The 7,526-nt window shown below is 39.1% G+C and overlaps 1 pseudogene; it reads right to left on the bottom strand.

Moving 5' to 3' along the window:
• Window positions 1-6,579: 6,579 nt before the first annotated feature.
• Window positions 6,580-7,246, bottom strand: LOC130018175 (U2 small nuclear ribonucleoprotein B''-like; annotated as a pseudogene).
• Window positions 7,247-7,526: the final 280 nt, after the last annotated feature.

The raw sequence follows: 7,526 nt of genomic DNA on the forward strand, positions 1-7,526 counted from the left end.
ACCACCTCGGGCTCAGCTATGTAATTGCAGGCATGGCCTCTCTGGCTCCTGATCGAACTGCTTAATGGCCATGATCCCAGAGACTCAGACACGAATCTCGGAACCCAAAGGCTTCTGGCAGGCAGAAATGCGTCCTGTTCCTGCAGTAGGTTACTGGCACTGGGCCATTCCAAGTGGGCATAGGTTTTGTACCTTGGCCTGTTCCCCCTGGCTGCCTGATTTGCCTGATTACCACCATCCTCCACAGGCCACTGGACAGTCAGGTTTGGGTCTGCAGTGACGAGACACACGGGCCGTCACCACATGGTAGTGGAGCCGACTCTTTCTCCCCATCCCAAGGAGACCCCAAGTCATCGCCTACAAAAGGCCTCTCTGGCTCCTGATCAAGCTGATTAATGGCCATAATAATGGAGACTCAGAAACAAATCTTGAAACCCAGCAGCTTTTGGCAGAAATGCATCTGGACTGCATACAACATGGCCGCCGGCTCAGAGCTGATTGGAAAGCCAGGTATGAGCCGGCAGTGATGGGGCAACTGCAGTCTCATGGGAAGAGGGGCAGTACCGGCTCATCCTTTATGCCCTACTGAGGTCACAAGTTGCCCCCAACGAGTTGCTCTCTGGCACAGCTATGGCTCCAGAGGCAAAAGGACTTAATCCAGAACCTGGAAGCTTGCGGCAGAAAAGTGAATGGACCATCCTTTAAACTATGGTGCCATGCCTCCCCAGGAGGGAAAGGGTGTTGTTCCCTTCTGCCTTTTCCCCCACTGGCAGCAAGGTGGCCACCACCTCAGAGCTTATTGGAAATCCAGGTATGAGCCGGTGGTGATGGGGCAACTGCAGTCTCATGGGAAGGAGGCTGGAACCGGCTCGTCCTTCATACCCTACCGAGGTCATGAGTTGCCCCCTACAAGCAGCTCTCTGGCATGGCCATGGATCCAGAGGCAAAAGGACTTAATCCAGACTGGAAGCTTGCAGCAGAAAAGTAAATGGACCATGTGTTAAACTATGGCGCCATGCATCCCCGGGAGGGAAAGGGTTTTGCTCCCTTCCACCTCCCCCCCGCCCCGGCAGCAAGGTGGCCGCCACCTCAAAGCTTATTGGAAAGCCAGGTATGAACCAGCGGTGAAGGGGCAACTGCAGTCTCATGGGAAGGTGACGGTACCGGCTCGTCCTTCACACCTACGGAGGTCATGAGTTACCCGCCATGAATGGCTCTCCAGCATGGCCATAACACCGGACACACAGAAACCAATCTCGTAATTATCTGACTCTTTGCAGAAATCCAAAATCGTGGCCTCGTGACATTATATGATTCTCATAACCAGCTATAAAAAACAAAATATTTCACAATTCCTTCTCAGCAATTCTGATTGTTTGAGGGGAAATTCTAAACAATAATGCTGCATCTTTTGTTGAAATAGTGAATGTAATCAATGTAGAGAAGAGTTAAGCAGAAATCATCTGCCTCACAGGCATTTGGAAGGGTGGGAGGGCAGGTATACTGGGGTTCTTGGTGGTGAAAAATGAGTACTGGTGAAGGGAAAGGTGTTTGATCATTGTAAGACTTAAACCTGACATCTTAGTAACTTTTCCCACAGTGATTCAATAAATAAATATACAAAGAAGAAAAATAAGTAAAATTTTAAAAAATTTTAAAAAAGAAATTAGAAATGGCGTATTTTTCACAAATAACACTTATGTATTTAACTGAAGAATATGGTAACACTAACTTGGAATGTTATTTGCAAACATTTAAAGTGCTATTCACTATAGCCATAGATGGAACAATCAGAACAATCAGTGTCAAAATTGAATTACTAGATTATAAAAAACTGTGGTATATATTCTTCATGGAATATACTCTGACATTAAAAACATTGATGAAGTTAGTGCATCTGAAACAAAATGTATGGTATTTCAGGTATTTATTCCTCTTTTGAAATTGAAAAGGTCATGATTTACAAGTTACTGAAAGATGTGTTTTAGGCATACAATAATTCAACACCAATCTCTCCAATGGTGTCAACTTCCCTCTAACAGTGTTCCCAGATTCTCTTCCCATCCTAACCCTCACTCCACCTGGCTGTCAACTTGACAATCACATTATGAAGTTTCAGCGGTTGTCACTTAGATCTTATGTTTTCAGATCTGTTGAATCTGTTTGGGGTATACAGCTATACCCCTCACTCATATCATTGGTATAACTAAATCCTGATACCTGTTAACCCATTACTTCTCTCATTCTTTTCTTTCTCTCAAGGTGTTTATTCTTAAGTGAAATTAATCAGAAAGAGAAGGGGAATTGCTCAACGGTTCCACTTATACATGGTATAGTTGATAGCCAGAAAAAGCAAACTGTCCAAACACAAAAATAGCTTCATTTCTTGTGAAAATTGCAGTTCTCACTAGAAGAAAAGGGAAAGAGATTAGAGGAATATTAAGAGGACAATGTTTTATGTCTTGTGTGATGGCACTCAAACTCTGAGATGCGGTGAGTCACATTTATAGAAATGATAAGCTATTTTTCCAATATTTTATTGCATAATATATCAATGTAAATCAATATAATTTCTTTTAAATAATTACAGAAAAGAGCTGTCTACACCCTTCTTCTTTCTAAAAGCAATTCCTACACATATTAGTCACAGGTATATGCTATTGACATGTATTTTTCTTTTAGTCAATCATTTAATCACAGAAAAGCACAGTACTCTGATTATCATATAAATGAAAGTAGAGTGAGAATTCAGTGGCTTTACCCAGAATATGGAAATAACAATATTCCTATTGCATTAAGAAAACAATAAAACACAGAGTTTCAGCACTCTTAGGAGTTACTTCATTATATATAACTTCCCTGTATCATGTCAAATATTACTATTTCTTCTTAGATATGATGAGGCTTTTGTTTGTTCAAGAACCTCAGACAGTTAAATGTGCTGACCAGTGTTGTCATTGTATTTTTTTCCCTTCCCGAAGCTCATAACAGTGGAAGCATTTTGCAGAGTCTATACAAAGTCACAAACAAAGTCAGCGGGCTGAAGCTTGTCACCCTATAATAGACTCCGTCATTTATGAGTTCCTTCTTTATGGCACCACTGAAATGCTTTCACCTGCACCATTACTGTGCAACCTGAATCAGGGGGATAAATCTGCCACTGAGTTCTGCATACAATGACAGATCATCTGAGGTTGAAAGAAGCAAGCAACTTCTATCACACCTCACCCCTGCCCGTGGATATGCACGCCTTAGTCGGATAAAACTCTGCTTCTTTACAAGGTTATTTATTGGAAGCTATTATTCCTTTGCATTTTTCACTCACAATTTGACAATCTCTTCTACAATGCAGTTGCCACAGTGAACACACTTCCCTTCCTTGGAAACTGCTGTCAGGAAAGGAGAGTTAATTTCCTCCATGCTGATTTTCTATTTGAGTATGAAGTGCCAAGCCTTCCACTGGAGTTTCTTTCATTATTTTATTTAGTTCTTAAGGCAGCCCTTTGGACTGAATATAATTATCTCCCTTTTAAATTATCCAGGTCAATATTATAGCAAGTGTACATTAACTATCCACACTGATTTTTCCCAATTCTAAACACTGCTCATTAAACATGCTATATTGTCTCTTGTTTTGATGCATATGATTTACTATTAGCACTGAATTATTTTTTCAACTATTTTTAAATAGTGAGATAGAAGTTCACTTGTTGTAAGTTGAATAAAGGTGTAGTGAAATTATAATGATAAAACATGCAATATAATCATAGATTATGTAATTCTTTAAAAGACTTCATATATTTCCCGTCAGCTTCATTTATTCAGAAGAAATAACAAATTATACTTACATATATTATTAAATAATGTTTAGTATACAGAAAGACATACATATGTGTATATATGTGTATTTTACTGAATTTAATATAAATATATATATAAATATATATAAATATATAAATATATATAAATGATTGATGCATTGTTAAAGTTGCTGAGAATCAAAACTGGGCAAATGCTGTACTATCTGCCATATAGCTTTGCCGAGTAAAATCGTTATGTTGTAATTGGATGAAAAACTTAATGGAGTGGCTGGAGAGATAGCACAGCGGGTAGGGTGTTGGCCTTGCACGCCGCCAACCCAGGCTCGATTCCCAACATCCCATATGGTCCCCTGAGCACCGCCAGGAGTAACTCCCGAGTGCTGAGCCAAAAATAACCCCTGTGCATCACCGGCTGTGACCCAAAAAGAAAAAAAATAACTTAGTGGAAAATAATGTAATTAAATTAAATCTAAAGTTTGTAAGGGCAGGAGCAATAATGCAGCAGGTAGGGCTTTTGCCTGGCAGACCCGGGTTCAATTCCTCTACCCCTCTCAGAGAGCCTGGCAAGCTACCGAGAGAATCCTGCCCGCATTGCAAAGCCTGGCAAGCTATGAGTGACATATTCGATATGCCAAAAACAGTAACAACAAGTCTCACAATTTGTTGTGAGACGTTACTGGTGCCTGCTCGAGCAAATTGATGAACAATGGGAGGACAGTACTACAGTGCTGCATATGTAGTCACAATATTTCCCTGCAATTTATACTGAATCACTTCAAAAAACCCTTATATAAATGTTATGTAAATAAAGCAAAATTGGTTGAAGTCAACAGTTTTTATAGTGCAGATTTTCCCCCACTAGTCTAAAAATTGCTCATATCTTGAATGATTTGGTAGGTTATTTGGGGGTGAAGTGAGTTTAGAATGCCAAAATTTACCATGTAAATTATTTAAAATAAAATCTTAAGCACCACTCCCACTCCCAAAAACCTAAAAAAATGGGTAGATCTTGCTTTAGTACAGTGTGGGAAACTTTAATCAGAGAAATGATATTGATGACTAGTCATCTATTACAAAACAAAAAAAGAAGAACTTCTCTGCTACAGAAATTGTGATCACCTTAAATCTGCTTGATGATTCTATTGTAATTTTCAAGAAAACTCAAACTAGGCACTAAATGACTGAATCTTATTTAGGCAGACTATTGCTAATTATTTTTGATTAAGGAGATTGATATTAGAACTTAAAATATACGCCTGCTCTCTACATTCTAAATAATACATCTTTGTAAAACAAACAGTTAAAAATAAAATGGAGCACTACACTAGAGCACTGCCCTCCCGTAGTTCATGGATTTGCTCGAGCAGGCACCCGTAACGGCTCCATTTTGAGATTTGTTGTTATTATTTTTGACATATCGAATATGTCATGGGTAGCTTGCCAGTCTTTGCCATGTGGGCGGGATACTTTTGGTAGCTTGCTGGGCTCTCCAAGAGGGGTGGAGGAATTGAACCTCGGTTGGCCTGGGTTTGCCATGTGCAAGGCAAACACCCTACCTGCTGTGCTGTCGCTCCAGCCTCCCTTCAAAAGAAAAAAGTATTTATTAAAAACACTTAATTTACCCAACTGATGAGTAGAAACATGGATATGTTATAATCTCTCTCTCTCTCTCTCTTTCTCTCTCTCTCTGTGTCACACACACACACACACACATACACACACACACGAAAAACCACTGAAAAATTGATAAGTTGCCTTAGAAACAATCTTTCCCTTAATAATTGTTGTTCCCCACCTATTTATTCTTAAAAGATTAGAGTCTACTGTCATTTGTTTGCATTTGCTATTAATGTCCTTTCATGTTTGATTAGTGAAACTTTTTGTAATTTCCGCGCATTCCTTGCTACTTGCTATAAGTCTGGTCAATCTGTCATTCACCCAGACACTGAAAGGATTCTGGTTGTTTACAGTCTATTCCTTTTGAGGGGTCTATAAACAAAATGACATCATAAATCCATGTGCCTGTTGTCATATGAATCCTCTTTTTTTTTATACTTAGAGTTTAGTTTTCAAAAAAATTCATATTATCAATATTGCTTTCCTAAGCATAAAGTTTAATTTTAAATACTGTTATAAAGCACTTTATGATATAAAATAAGATAGGTCTTTGGTCGGACTCTTGTTTTGGATTTTGTTTTTCTGGGAATGGAGCTTTTACCTTCCTTCCTTCCTTTTTTCTTTTGTTTTTTCTTTTGTTGTTGTTATTAGGTTGCTATCTAGGTTGATGCCTTGTTGGAAAAGAAAAAGGGCTATTTCTAGTTGGTAGTTTTGAAAATCCACACTTGTATAAAGGGGTTGAGATGAAAGCAGATATTTCTTTTTTTTTTTTTACATAGAATACCTGCTGTGCTATCGCTCCAGCCCCGCAAGCTACCGAGAGTATTCGATATGCCAGACACAGTAACAACAAAGTCTCCAATGGAGACGTTACTGGGCCCGCTCGAGCAAATCGACGATCAACGGGAGGGCCTTTACCTTTTACCTTTACATAGAATACAAATACAGGTTTAATGTATACAACTAAGGCCTTACACTTCTTCAACCTCAAAAGACTAGGCAATTTTAACTCCTCAAAAATTTCACTTTTTCTTACTCCTCCATCTCTAATTATCACAATGCCCAGAACAAATGTTATCAAAAACAAACAATCAAACACACACAAAAAAACCCCAAAGAGCGCCCCCCCAGCAAAATAACACCAAGTATTTTAAAGACAATAATCTCAAATGTTATTTCAAGGCATAGGTAACCTTCATGGCATGGGATGGAGTGATCTTAAATTCCTGAATGGCGTCCCTGGCAGGTCCAGCCTGACCATCATTTTCAAATTCAACAAAAGCAATGTCATGTCTTCTGTACCAAACGTACTTCTTTAAACCCAGGGAATTGATTAAACAGCATGGATAACATCAACTCATTAGTCTCTTCAGGTCAATTATTAAGGAATAAAATATAGTTTGGAGAGTAATCAGGAACCTGAGGATTTTGTGCGGAATTTCCCTGGGTATTAGCTGTTGCTGTTCCCAGACTAGGCTTCTTCTTTGCAATTGCTGCAATCTGCTCCAGTTTTGGCTTTTTCCTTTTCTTTCTTCTTTTCTTTGTCAGCAGAAGTGCCACACATCTAGGATATTATATCAGAATCTGTTTTTGCATACTGGATTCGCATTGGTTTACCAAAAAATGGAAATCCTTGTAACTGCCATAAGGCATTAGGGGATGAACCAAGTTCCTTAAATATAACAAAACCTTGTCTCCTCATCTTCATAGTTTTTAGAGCCACAATATCTACCACATGGCCAAACTTCTTTTTTAATTTTGCTATTCAAATTATTGATATAAATTGTATGATTTTTTCTAATATCCATTTTTAATTTTTTTTAATATTTTATTAGTGAGACACCATGAGGTACAGTTGTAGACTTACAAATTTTTGTGCTTGGGTTTCAATTGTACAATGATCAAATACCCATCCTTCCACCAGTGCCCATTTCTCACCACCACGGATCCCAGTATCCCTCCCCCCACATCCCCCCATCCCCCCTCCATCCCACCCTGCCTCTGTTTCAGGGCATTCCCTTTTGTTCTCTCTCCTTTTTGATATCCATGTTTTGAGTCATACTTTTCAAACACCTGGGAGATGGATGG

Source organism: Sorex fumeus, unplaced genomic scaffold (genome assembly GCF_029834395.1).
Source record: "Sorex fumeus unplaced genomic scaffold, SorFum_2.1 ptg000240l, whole genome shotgun sequence".
In the NCBI taxonomy this organism is placed as follows: Eukaryota; Metazoa; Chordata; class Mammalia; order Eulipotyphla; family Soricidae; genus Sorex; species Sorex fumeus.